General features: G+C 42.6%; 1 protein-coding gene across 1 annotated transcript in view; it reads right to left on the minus strand.

Moving 5' to 3' along the window:
• Nucleotides 1–13818, minus strand: part of dgki (diacylglycerol kinase, iota) — a 64349-nt gene that overhangs the window by 32473 nt on the left and 18058 nt on the right. The window lies entirely within an intron of this gene.

Below are 13818 nucleotides of genomic sequence, written 5' to 3' on the forward strand. Positions count from 1 at the left end.
GAACTGCCATCGTCACTTTATGGTGACGAGAAAAGAGTCGGGGAAGATGATCTGTTCTGTCGGAGGATGACTCAGCAGTCACCCCTTCCTCCACGTTTCAGTCTCAGACCCTCTATATTTCCCCTTCCTCCCTTTATGCTCTCATTTCATCTGTAAAACTCCTCGACCGGCCCTCACTTCTTCACAGCTTGCTTCAGGAGAGCCAGAGCCTCACTGTGTGATCTGCTGAAAACGAGCGCAAGAGCTGCAAGGAGCCTCAAGAAAAGCCTTGAAAGGCCTTCAGAAACGCCGACCTGTTGATCAAGGCCACTTTTAACGATTTCAGGAGAGTCTGGCTGCCATAAAGGAATAAGAGACGAGTGCGCATCTTCCAGTGGAAAAAGTTGCATAAAACACCCGAGTCCCTGCTGCTGAAAGTTTTAGAGGCTGTCGGTCTGAAATTATCAACCAGGACAAGGAGGAGTCCATTTACTCACCCCGTAACCTGAGCATACCTTAACACACACACACACACACACGTATGTGCTCGCGCTCAAGACTCTTGGGCTAAAAATAGTTCTGCGTGGGTGACAACAGAACGTATGGACGTATGGTGGCTGGACCCAAGCCAGAAAACAAAAAACAAAAAAACAGTGGAAACACACAGATACACACCCACCTAATGGCACTAATATATTCACGGTAATTAATTGTGTCTCGTTGTTTTAGTTTATTCATGGCTGCCACCCCTGAGCTCGGAGGCCACTGCGACACCCAGAGCCAGCTCCGTTAGAAGGAAGTGGCACAAGCAGTCCGACAATCGGCCCGTTTGCTAAAAGAACAAAGTTTCCCTGCAACCAATTATGAAAAGTGAAACCACAAAGTGGATGTCTGAACGTGTATCAAGGTTAAAAAATGTAAAAAAGATTTTTACATTTTAGCTTTCTTTTGTGTTGTTGTTGTTGTTTGGGTCTCCCTACAAAGTTTCAGCTGACGTTATGTGTAAGATGGTTAAAAATAAAAAATCTGCATAAAAGGAAGAGAAAATGAAAAATTTACTTCCCGTCGACTTCATTTTTATCTCCAGATGAGCACAGAAAGGGGTTTACAACCTGAAATCTAAGAGGAAATGTAAAAAAACAAACAAAGCACAAACTAATCTTCTGTTTTATTGGGAAGTGCTGAACTGTGAGGGTAACTGCTCGTCAGATGAGAGTAAAAAGGGCTGTGTCATTGTTCTGATGTGCAACTACTTCCTACTCATAATGAAAAGGATCCTGACACGAACGTATCCTGGAGTAATGTTTGCAGCCAGAGAAATAAGAAGGGTTTAAACAATAAAGGACCAGCTCACTACAATGCAGTGCTCATAAATGGAGACAAATACACTCTTAAACACACAAACATGTCGTCATTAGGAGGTCATGGAGCGCCATTACATTTGAGTGAGGCCTAATCTGCTAAAAGCAGACAGGATCACGGGCATTAAGGGCCGTTCCTACAGTCTAAAGAGAAATGTGCACACGGCGAACATGAGAATAAACACACACACACACACACACACAGGCACCCCGCCTAACTTTGAGCTATTTTAGGCGTGTTTAGTTGTTGCAGAAGTGCATCAGTCTGAAATAATTCTGCTAAAAGCATCAAACCGAACAAGAGTCGGCCCAAAAACAAAACAAAACAACAAAAAAAACAAAACGCAGCACTTGCAAAAAGAGCACAAGTCGAACCAAATTTAGCCAAAAGAAACATTCCTGCAGAATCTGTTCATGCGCAGCTTTGAATGCAAGCTTCAGATGGATGAAATGTGAAGAAACTTGAATTGCTTAGCCTGAGTTTCCACCCTCGTTGAGTTCGCTCAGTTCAGCGGCTCGAACGCCGAACTCTCTTGTTCGAGCCTGCCCGCAAGAAGAAATTGGCACATCGGGTCTAAAAAAAAAATTGCGTTGTTCAGATTGTTTTGGAGAGGTGCCTATTTTGTTTGTGTTGTGTGGCACGTAGATGCTGGAGCTGCTGCTTTTAAATGTGTGTCATTGCAAAACCACAATCCCAGCATTAGTTCACCAAAGAACCTTTAGGTTCACAGAAAGTTTAATAATCCAGATGACAGACAGAGGTTAACTGGTATACCCTCTGGCCCTCTTAAGGACATAAAATATGTGCAATTTAGCAACACAGGCCTCAGTTTTCAACTCAGGAATCTGATCAACATGAGATGAAATCAATACAAAATCAAGTATTTCTTTGATTAATGGGTCGTTTTTGAATCTAAAAGGGACGTTTATCTGATCAGGTTGCTTCTGTGGTGCCACACAAGCTCAACGCACAATATCTCTTTATTAAATCTTCCTTCAAATATATCTTGATTCCACGCCTCAAACTTCAGTTTTAATTTCATTTGTTCACAGCAGTTTATCCGGCGTTGGTTATAAAAGGGCCTCCTTTCGGCGTTTTACAGCTCTCCCCTGACTCGTCGGGGTCAATTAACCTCATTTTCAACGCTCCGGTAATGAAAGGAGTCGGGCATTAATCAAGCTGCAAATTATCACCTGAAAAAATCCATCAATTTAGCTCAATTGAGTAAAAAGAGCGAGGTTAAAGAGCGCCTCTCGGGTCAGATTGCTCCGTCTTGAATCAGGCTGACTAAAGGCTACGTTTACGGACACGCCGGGGGAGGAGACTAATGATCATCTGATGTCCTTCCTGTTGTTTTACTACCAGGTGAATTTATGAACGCCATTTGAAGCATCGTTTATGACAGTGTCAGCTCTACATCTCAAATTACGGTTTATATGATGGTTGTATTTGATAAGTGACTGGCTTTTTTTTTTTTTTTTCCCACCGGCAGTTGATAGTAACACGCCACCAACACGACCACAAGGTGGCAGTAATGCACAAAGTTGTTTTCTGACTGTAACGCTGCTTTTTTCACCTTCCAACGTGACGTCAAAGTGCTTCCATGTACAGTATTACACGTTTATTTGTTGGTAGTGCTCGAGGGAAAAGGGGTATCTTAAATAAATGATGAAAAAAAAACATTGTGAGTGATTTGCAAGCAGTATGTTTGCTTAAGATTGGCTGCAGTGGCTCAGTGGTCAGTGCCGTGGTATTGTAATCCTGAGGCTGCAGGTTGAAGCCCAGGTTGCGGCAGGAAAAGCATCCGGGGTAAAACAATTGCCAAATCTTTCGTGCTCGCTGTGGCGACCCCTGCAGAAGGGAACAGCTGAAAGAACATCTTCAACATGTTTGCTTGAAATTGAAACACTCATTCCTCGTCAGCCAGGACTGCTCGGCGTTGTAAAGAGCATTCCCAAACACAAATTGTTGTTTACAACAATGTTTATTTCCTTGATTGATGAGTTTAAAACATCTGTTTTCAGGCTAACAAAGCAAAACTCGGAGTAAACCAGAGTGAGGAGCAAACGTGATGGTGTGTATGAAAACAAACAGGCCCCTAATCGTTTCTTTGTAGCATCATTTAAGAACAAGCGCCGTCGCTGACCCTGAACTTGTACTGGAGCGTCTTGGTGGTGGAGCCCCTGGAATGACTCAAATGGTTTAATGACAGCAATCTCAAAGAAACAAGAGCCACAATTAAGTGGGCAGACAGAAGGTGGCGAGAGGTGCTTCACCTGAGTGCGAGGAAATGGCTTTGAACTTTAAAGAATGCAAAACGATACTAGCAGAGCCCAAATTAAAATCTAAAAGTCGTCAGTGATCGTGGCGGGAGCTACTTAAACAAGATGGGTGAGGCGGCAGAGAGAACATGTACTTCAAAGCCTCCCAGTGAAGGGGTGATCGGCTGCTTTCTGCTTCCAGTCCAAACACCATCCGCTCACCGTTCCCACAACATAAATCTGCTCTTCTATTTCAGCACTTTTTCATGTCGTTCTGAGCAATAATCACTCCTCTTCTGTTCTCCTCCTCTGCTCTCGGTCTTCACATCACATCCATTTGTCCCAGATCTCCTCCCCCCAAAGCTGCTTTCATCCTTTGCTCTTCTTACTCATCCGCCTCTACCCCCCCGTTCCACGTCTCCTCTCCTTGTCTTCAGCCTCCTCCTCCTCCTCTTCTTCCTGCAGAGGTGGGTTGTCGGCGTTGCCATGGTGACCGCACAGTGGGAGCATCGGCAGCCCGTCCAGTAATTATCTTGCCAGATAATCTGCTGCGGCGTAAAAGCGCCGCACGTCCGGACAACTTTACACTTAAAAGCTTTTACACCTATCGCACCATGTGGGTTGACTGAGCGTACGTGGAAGAGAAAAGAAAAGAAAAAAAAGTCACGGGGGGGGGGTTCAAATGTTTATCTTTTGCAGCCTACGCACACAGCCTAACTCTTCAGATGTTTTCCAAATACAGAATCTTATGTGTCGACAGGGGGGTCAGCAGTCATGACGGTAGTTTGGGATTATTCAGGTGGATAAAATGAGCTCTGTCGTGATTTCGATAGAGCAAACTGGAGCGCTGAAGTAAAAAGGCAGCTGCAAGTGGGAGGGTTTGGATTCAGCGTCTTCTAACTCTGAAAGATGTTGTGATTATGTGGGAGAAGCTGGTTGCGAAAGGAAATAACTGCACCACTGTAGGCTATCCTATTTTTTCAGCGTGGGAGACAATTTGTACAACACAGATTAGGGGTGTAAAGGAATTGGTTTCATTTAAACAACTCGTAGGCATTTCAGTTTGCTCCTGAACGCTGTCCCCCCCCCCCAACTAAACTCGCTAAAACATAAAAGCTTCTCGTAACTTTTGGTTATCGGCAACAACAGAGACTGAGCACCTGTGGGAAAAGCTGCAACGTTTCAGTTGTGCACAAGAAAAAAAAAAAAAAAGGGCACGACAGTTCAAATAAGTCCCGTTTCACCGTGCTGACCGTTTGTGTTGTTAACACCAAGAAAACATCTCGGGGTTTGAGCCGCGTCACAGCTCGTTAACAGAAAACGGATGTTTATGATGCGCCGGTTTCACTCACCTGTAGCCCAGAAGCCGGTGAAACCAGCGCACTTTTTTCCTCCTCCTCCTCCTCCCCGCACGTCCACTGGCTTCCGCATTTATCATAGTTGTTCTCAAAGATTTACTCGCTTACGCCATTGCTGCTGCCTTCGCCTCTCCGAGTGAGGGGTTCCGGAGCGGAGTCGGTCAACGAGCGGCCGTTTCCCCTCACACTTGCAGCACGGCTCAGGTAATTACGCCAATCAACGTGACGAGCAACAGATACTCGACACCAGACACTTGAGCTCTGTTCTGTGGAACAATGCGTGGATGTGAGGGTGTTTTTTTGATTCGGTTCCATTTCTTCCCAGCTATGAATTAGGCAAAGATTAAGCTTGTGCACAACTAAATTAGGGATGTAACCTTTACGTTAATGGAACGTGGCTGATATTAAAAAAAAGCTCCTCACGGGGATTCAATAATGAGCGCGAGAGCAGCGGTGTCCAATGAACTGTGACGCTACATCCCCTTTACCGCTCATGCATCCTCAACCGTGGTTACTTTTATACATTTTCCTGCCAAATTAAAGACAACAGGCACAAAGTCTTATTGTAAAACCAGAATACGCGACTACAAGGGATCACAAGTCCGTTAAAACTGATTTAAATAAAGAAAAGTAGGATTTTGATCACACATTTATGATCATTTAGTCTTTACGGTCTGTTGTAGTACAGTATAATACATCATAGAGTTCCCTATGGTGCAAAAAGATGGGACACTGTCTAAATTTTTAATTCCAGTGTTTATGAGTAAGATAGCAGATAAAACCGTAAAACAAAAAGAGCAAATAGTCTAATAAAGTCAGAAGCCCTACAAACTATTTCACTTTGTATGATGCACCCAAAACATACTTATGAAGCCATCTTTTACATCAACAGGACTCGTTTTCATGTTACTTTTGTTCATCTCTACATGTTGCCCTTAAGGTAAAAGGTAAAAGACAATCATTATTTTGATCTACTGTCTGTTTTTCTTCTCCATCCATCCTTTGGTTTGTCCTTTCTCCTCCCTTCTCGATTACCGTACAGGTGTATCTGCGCTATTTTTTTTAACCTGATAAGGGCAACCTGAGAAAAGACACCGAGACACATAAGTACAGGCGTTTACGTCGATGTTTGGGCTTCTAAAGTTTTAGACTTATGTGGGGGATTTAACGGTCAAAGGGACCAGGGACTTGATTTTTTATACCAGATTTTCAAAAATGTGCTGTAAAAGCAAATAAATAGATTAAAAAATCTAATTCCTAAAAACTTAAATATTGATGAAAATATAAGACAAAGTAAACAGAAATAATTCCACCGAAGCAGGTCAGCTGCTGGGCAGAGTCCCAAACGGAGAAGCAGGTCACTGTGTTTTGAATATAAAATCACCAACTCCCAGACGAGAAAACCTCTGGTACAGAGCAAAAAAAACCAACTCTACTCACATTGGGAGTCCTGACTGAAAAAGTCTGCAACTACAATGTTTATTAAGATCAGAGCTAAGAGATAATAGCTCCAAACTGAGCCTCAACATAATGTGACGTCAGAGCAGAAAAAGAACATCTTTATTTCCTGTATGCTTCGAACACCATTTGTCTTTATAGCACCCTTTTAAACTCAGCTTCTACATGTTTGTTATCCACACACAGTTGCCACAGAGCTGCAGTCGAAGTAAATCGAGGTTCACCTTCTTGTCAAATGGTCCAGTAACATGATGGGGCTCGTAAAGCTGTATTAGTGTACATTAGGGTCGTGCAACTCTGCTCTGTGGCCGATATGATCTATATCTTATTACATCGCTAATGATTTAATTCAGTTGATACATGAGCAGCAAAAGCCAATGTGGCACAGCCCCTTATCGAGATGGGATTCGGCCTTTAGTCACGATACAATGCGGTTCAATAAGAGTTTGAGTCAACACACTGAGACCTGATGCAACATAACAAAACAAAGGAACAATCCCATCAGTTATTGAGACTGATTATTTACTACCTAACAATAAAGAATTGCTCACAAACAGGTTACGATACACTTTCATAAACCTAACTCCCAATTAAACAATACAAAAAAAATTATTTATAATGCATAAACTGCAAGCAGATCTGCCTAACACTCTTAACAACTCAGCAAAATGCATTTATTACATTCAAAATAATAGAGCATATGTTAAATCTTTTCTTTCTGAAACATTAGTTGATCAGGTCGAAGCACACTTTGAGTGTTTGCCGCTGTTTGTTTTGATGCTGCTGCAGCTCTCCTCCTGAACAGTAGGCGTCACTAAAGAGAAAAATGTACAGCGAAACAGCAGGATGTGCATCCAGAAGATAATATCGCTAAAATGTGTTTTTCATACACAAATTACATTACAAAAAACTACATTTTTTAAAATCTTTTTTGCATTTTGTTTAATTTGGCGAAACAAAGCTGTTTCCAGGCTCTTTATTTAATTATTAAACAAATCCGATGTTTTGATGCCAAAACATGTTTTAAAATAAATGTATTTTATTTTGTGTATGAAGCCTCCAACCCCATCAGTGTCACAAGACGTCGGCTGTTGAAAGATATTTGCCAAATTTGGACCCCCAGCTGACTCTGCACAGGAGCAGCTTCGCCACATTGGATCATTTTCAGATTGAAATAAATATTTAAAAGAGCACACAAAAGCAGTCGTGTTGGTAAAATTGGCTTTCAGGGTTGTTTGCTTACTTTCCAAAGTGAGGCATGACAGCTATAAACGTGGCAGAAGATGATCTGACAGCTGCATCTAAAGCCTTAGTGTTGAAATAGAAACAGAACACACACATGGATGTAAAGGCGCCACTTATGTGGAGCTTCCGTTAACAGCGGACTCAGTTAGCTTCGTTCTGCAGAGTCTTAAAAATATCTGTCCCATTCTTCTCCTGCTCCACTTTGGTTTATAATTCCTTCCAATCCCATTCCAAATGTTCTCCTTCTCCCCCTCTGCCTGTATGTGGGTCAGTGTCAAAGGCTTGTTTCGTTGCCGCTGGTGACACAGCACAGCTCATAATGTGTGTGTGTGTGTGTGTGTGGGTGTGTGTGAATATCTGAGTGAGAAGCACGAGAGGCAGAAGACATATGAGCACGTCATCTACAGGCTTCAGGTAAAGGTTACAAGACAATACTAAAAGAAAAATAAAAAAAAACATCTAAATGTCAAACAGATATTAGGACACGATCAACGAGAGGCTTTTGGCGTGTGCTGACGTGTTGCAGCATCAAGCATGAAACAATTATTATGAAGTAATTATGTTTCTTTAACCAGTTCGACTGTTTGCCCCCACCTCCTGGCAGTGACTGTAATTGCACACAGGAAGTCATTGTTACAAATGTTTAATGTGCAATGCATGACAAGAAAAATCCATCCACTGATTTTAATTTTATTTATTCTGTTATTCCTCCCCTGAGAGGCGGGTGAACGTTTTCCCACAAACAATTCCAAGGATGTAGTTTTTCCACCATGCAAGTAGAAACCTAGTTGTTGAGGCCAGTCAGTGTTACACATATTGACCTAAAATTCGGAGCCGTAGTAGCTGAAAGTCATTCACAACACAAACTCCAAGGGCTACACATCGCACGGCATCTTTGATTAAAACTTTACCTGTTGGGATCAACCCTGTTTGTGGCCGCCACAGTTTATGAACCTTAGCAATATTCCAAATTTGACAGGAGCTGAGAGTCATTTGTAGCCCAGCTCACACAGGTTTTAAAGTGGCCTTTTTTCCCTTGCTGACATTAACTGTTTTTCCTAACTTTAGAGTGACATTCAATTTTCAATAGGGTGAAAATGGCAGATTTATGGATTAAGCTCTGGCTGGGTGCCGCGGCGCAGGCGACTTGCATTCAACACTGTACCTGAACACATCCTGTGCAGACACCGTGGGCTGGCCCAAGCTGTGCAGAAATACTTCACAATGGCCTTTTTTTTCCCCCCCGGACCGACAAAGGAAGGCTCTGCATCAGTCCAGCAGCTCCACCGCTGCGGCACACAAAGGTGCACTGAAGTGCAAGACTAAAGTGAAATAATAATAATAAAAAAAATAAAGGTCATGCAGTGAAAAACCTGTGTACAGTTAAAAGCTTTGGCAGACAAACCCACGTGGGAAGTTCCTGGTGGGTTACTGTTGATCTTGCAATCTTAAAGATGGGTGACCGAACTTCAGCAGCTTTAAAATTAGTGACGTTTCTTTTAAAAAAAATTCAAAGCCAAGCCTTCCTCTCAGCTACTACCACACTAAACTTAGCTCAATGTTTATAACTGACTGAGTTATAGCCATTTCTATGTTGGCCATAGTTGTTACAGCTCACAGTATGTGCTGAGGATGACTCTCAGCTACTACCACTCCAATTGTAGCCACCTTATCAAGATGGCTGCTTGATAAGGTGGCAGCCATCTTGAACGGGGTTCATCAGTCGTAGATGTTCATCCAGTGTTTACTTTCTGCGAGTTTCATTAAAATCTGCCCACCGGTTCCTGAGATATTTTACTAACGCAGAGACAAACAAACACACATGTATAAAAACACATGCCCTTTCACCGTTGGTTAATTTTAAACTCATATTTGTCATGTGTTTCAGTTCAACTCATAAAATTCTGTTCAGTTTGCAAGAAATGCAACTTTTGTTTTCTTTGTTCGAGTCTATATAAATCCCACCAGCTGTCTCAAACAGCACTGTGTGCCCTCTCCTTCCAGCCTCCATCTGACCGCATGCACACCAAAATAGACGCAAAAACATGCCGAAACCTGACGGCACACGCACACGCACACGCACAATCACAAGTGACAATGGCAGGAAGAAATCCGAACAGACACACTGGCAGAATGAAGTCATGTTGTGAGCAACGGCCTCTGTTGTGAAGTCGTTTATGAATCTGAGCAAAACCTTTCCTCATCTGCACGCACCGCCAACATTTTGCCATCTCTCCGCTCCGGACTATTGAGTGTGTGTGCACGTGTGTGTGTGTGTGTGTGTGTGTATGGGGGCAGGGAGTAAAGTGTGTGGTTGTCATGGAAACCCCACTCAGACTTCCTTCCCAGTTTTATCTGAGCGCGCAGCATTCCTCTCTGTCTGTCTGTCTTCCTCTCTGCCCCTGTTACCTTTCGCCCGGCGAAGCCCCGACTCCGGGGCTATGCGCGCACGCCGCCAGGCTCGAGTGCTTTAACCCAGCCGCCCCTCCATCCTGCAGAGCCGAGCAGATTATCCACTAAATGAAATGCACGACACACCTGCGGACCACCAATAACATAAAGCGGCACTGTTGGCACAATTGGCGCACTTGTGCCAGGATCAGATTACATAACGCGTCCTTCCAGATGGTCTCTCCGTCAGATTAAATTGTCATGCTTCTGCTGTGACCTGAATAAGAGATGTGCAAGTAAGCGCTGACTTCTACCACGGCGCGCGCACACAGCCGAAGGAGCCGTGTGTTTCTGGAATGGGGGATCGTGACGAGGCACGTTAGAGACTTGTTAAACTCCAGGAGATAAATCCCAGACAGGTAGAGCTCCCGCAGGAGTCCAAGGAGAGGAGGAGAGGAGGAGAGGGGAGGTGTCTCCATTTATGTAACGACACACGACGACTTGTTACAGCAGGCGTTTTTCGGGATGACATGAGGGCAGGTAGAACAAATATTATTCCTCAATTTAGCAGCATTTACTCAAAGGGAGTCTTCTATAAGTTCACGCTCCTTGTATTTGCAAAGGATTAAAAATATGTATTTCTATAACCCTGCAAATTAAATCAAAGCAAGGTTTATGTGATAAAAGCTACATTTAGCTGTCCTTCAGTGAGGCTTCAGCTGGCTTTTATAGGTGACAACCTTATAAACTAGTATCATTTAAATGGATCTGATTCCAATAAACTGGATTAAAATGAATCCTGTCGAAGCGAAATGTGTCTAACTGGATTTGAGTTGGAATCTGACTGTAATGACCTGAATGAGAGCTGGACTGTATGTAACTGGATTTAAGTGGGACCTGTTGACCTTTTCTTTAAAAATAACCTGAGATGGCTTTTTGTTGGTAAACTGAGGCCATGGACGGAAAATTATGTGAATTTACATTTTTACAAACACAGAAGGCCTCATCTTCATGTCGTTAGATTGTGTGGGGGGAAACGAACACTAGAAACGTGGTTTAAACTATTTTTTCTTTTTTAATCTTGGTGGTTTGTGACAGAACTTCTCTTTTTTTTTACCCCTAAAAGGCCCGCTTAGAAACCAGTGGTTTGCCCTGTCTAAGAAACTGCAACAGTGTGGTAAAAATACAACCAGTCATATCTTCACACGCCTCAGCGTGATTAAAACTAGAGCTGTTATGTGCACATTTGGATATTAAACTGTGTTTTAGCTGCAGCAATATTTAAGCTGTATTTCACTTCAGTTTTTTCTTGGTTTTACACACAGACACGGCCGCTGACTGGCCACAAGCAGAGTGTTGCACGTGTGCAAACTAAAACCTGTGAGTTTAGGCCTTCATGGGAACAGTTATGAAAACTGTTTGACATTTTTTTGCCTGCAACCTGCAAAAGAATTTCCTCTAATCTGTAAAAATAACAGTCGGTATCGAACGATAAGAGGCTGATGCCTGTCGCGGGTTTTCCCCCCCCCCCCAAGAGGTGAGTGAAGCAACGCTCTAAAATTCAGGAGAATGACAAAGAGGTCGTTACACAGATCCGTTCAAACGTTTCCAAAACAGCTCGGGAGTTTTACCGTTCTTAGCTACTTTTTCCTGAATGGCTTTACTCATTACAGATGTAACATGTTGCATGTTTCCCTGCTGCCTTCTTCCTTTGAATACTTTCTGCTTTTAGCAAAACAAAAAGCAGCTTCTGATGTCACAGAGCAGATGCAAAGTGAGGTATTAATTTAAAGTTAACGCCAAATATTTGGTTTGTTTGTTTCTGACTGAGCATTTTCTCTCTCTGTCTCTGTCTCTCTCTCTCTGCTAAAGATAATATATTTAATTACAGTCTACTTTCTCTTCTCTGTTCGTCTCTGACAGTGTGTGGGTGTGTGAGAGCAGCTGCAGTTGGGTACACCATCAACTCTTATTAGATCACTGCCTTCACACAGGCGAAATTAACATGTAGGCACTTCTGGACGACACACTGTTCCTGCAATGTGGCGGCCGGTAATAAAGAGGCAGAAATATGCAGAGAAAAGGAGGCGTTCGGTGTGACAGAAATATTTAAAGCCTTCGTCCAAGGAAGACTAGTTTTTTTTCTTTTTAAACAGACGATTGATCCGTGAAACGGCAACAGGAAGCAGAACGGAGAGCAAAGAGAGACGAGCAGCGTAAAGACAGAGCCTTTAGCTTTTGAGCCTTTTTTTTACACGTCTGTAGTAAAAGGCACATTTCCTTTCAGTTAAACACCTGATCAGCATACAGAAAGTTAACCAGCCAGTCAGGACAAATCTCGTGAAATGTAAGGGGGGACGACAAGGCATTCTTTAAAGGAAAGCATGTCGTCCGCTGTCTTGTTTGTCCAAGTTTAAACAAAGATCTTATGCGACGTGTTGGAGCTTAGAGCATGTGTTGGGGGTGACTCTCAGCTACAAACACGCCAAAAATGAACTCAATATCTGTACAAATGATTGAGTTATGGCTATTTTTGTATAAGCTAAGGTTGAGTCTCTGTGGCGGCCATCTTGAATGGCACTGACTCCAAAAGTTCATCAGTTGTAGACGTTCATCCAAGGATTACTTCCTGAATGGTTCACTAAATCTGTTCAGTGTTTCATGAGATATTTTGCTAACAAACAGACAGACACACGCACAGAAGCAGGCATTTTGTCACCTGCCGCCATATAAAAATGACTTCAAAAAACAGCTCCCTTGTTGTTTTGATTTAAAGAACACCAGTAACCCTTAAAACAAAAACTTATAAAAATGCTCAACTTGAAAGGAGTTAGTAAAAATCACTCGCGTTCATGTGGACAGAGTCTAAGAAAGCATCGCAATTATACAAAAAAAAACAAGCGAACTAGGAGAACATGTTTATCCAAATTACAATTAATTGTTAGTAATATTCCAACCAGAGTGAATACAAACAGACTACAAACAAAAACAGAACAATGCATTCCAAACGACAGCGCTAAATATAAGTTTAAAAGTCTTAAAGCCCGCACCGTTTGTCCCACGCACGAGCAAATCAACAAGCGAGTCGCGATTATCCACGCCGAACGCCAACAAAGAATGCCACAACCAGACGACAAACACACCTCAAAGCCTACAAGAAACGCAAATAAACAAATGTGCTGGAAATAACAAGGACAACAAAAGGACATGATCCTGGGGACATTACAAAACTGAAGGAGCAGAGAGGAAGCGTGCAAGGTTTTAACGCCGGGCATTTTTTTTTTGAGCTCTCCGTCAAACGGTTCAAAATGTTAAATTTAAACCTCGGTTTCAGCTCGTGATCACGCACAACTGTCGGGTCAAAGCTTTGTTACTTCTGCCTCAAGTTGTTATTCTGGTTTTTTAACCTAATTTGAAGTTATTATAAAATGAGAGCAGCTTGTTACAACCCTCAAAAAACAAGTGGGAAATGGGAGAGTTAAAGCGTAATAAGGCGTTTTAATTGTGTGTTTTAGCACAACTTACAGTAGAACTGGAGTCATGAGACGCAATGAAATATATATGTATGCAGCATTTTTGTTATGACATTTGTCTGTGTGTGTGTATGTGTGTGTGTATCCGTTCATAAGGCTCTGTACAGGAAGCCTGACTCTTTCCCTCTGACCTTCCTCTCTTTATTTATAAGCATTGTTTCTTACTCCCACTATTTAATAATCAAGCGTGTCACCTTTACCCTGGCTCAACATGGAGTGACCTTACTCTCA

Source organism: Kryptolebias marmoratus, linkage group LG18 (genome assembly GCF_001649575.2).
Source record: "Kryptolebias marmoratus isolate JLee-2015 linkage group LG18, ASM164957v2, whole genome shotgun sequence".
NCBI classification, from domain to species: domain Eukaryota; kingdom Metazoa; phylum Chordata; class Actinopteri; order Cyprinodontiformes; family Rivulidae; genus Kryptolebias; species Kryptolebias marmoratus.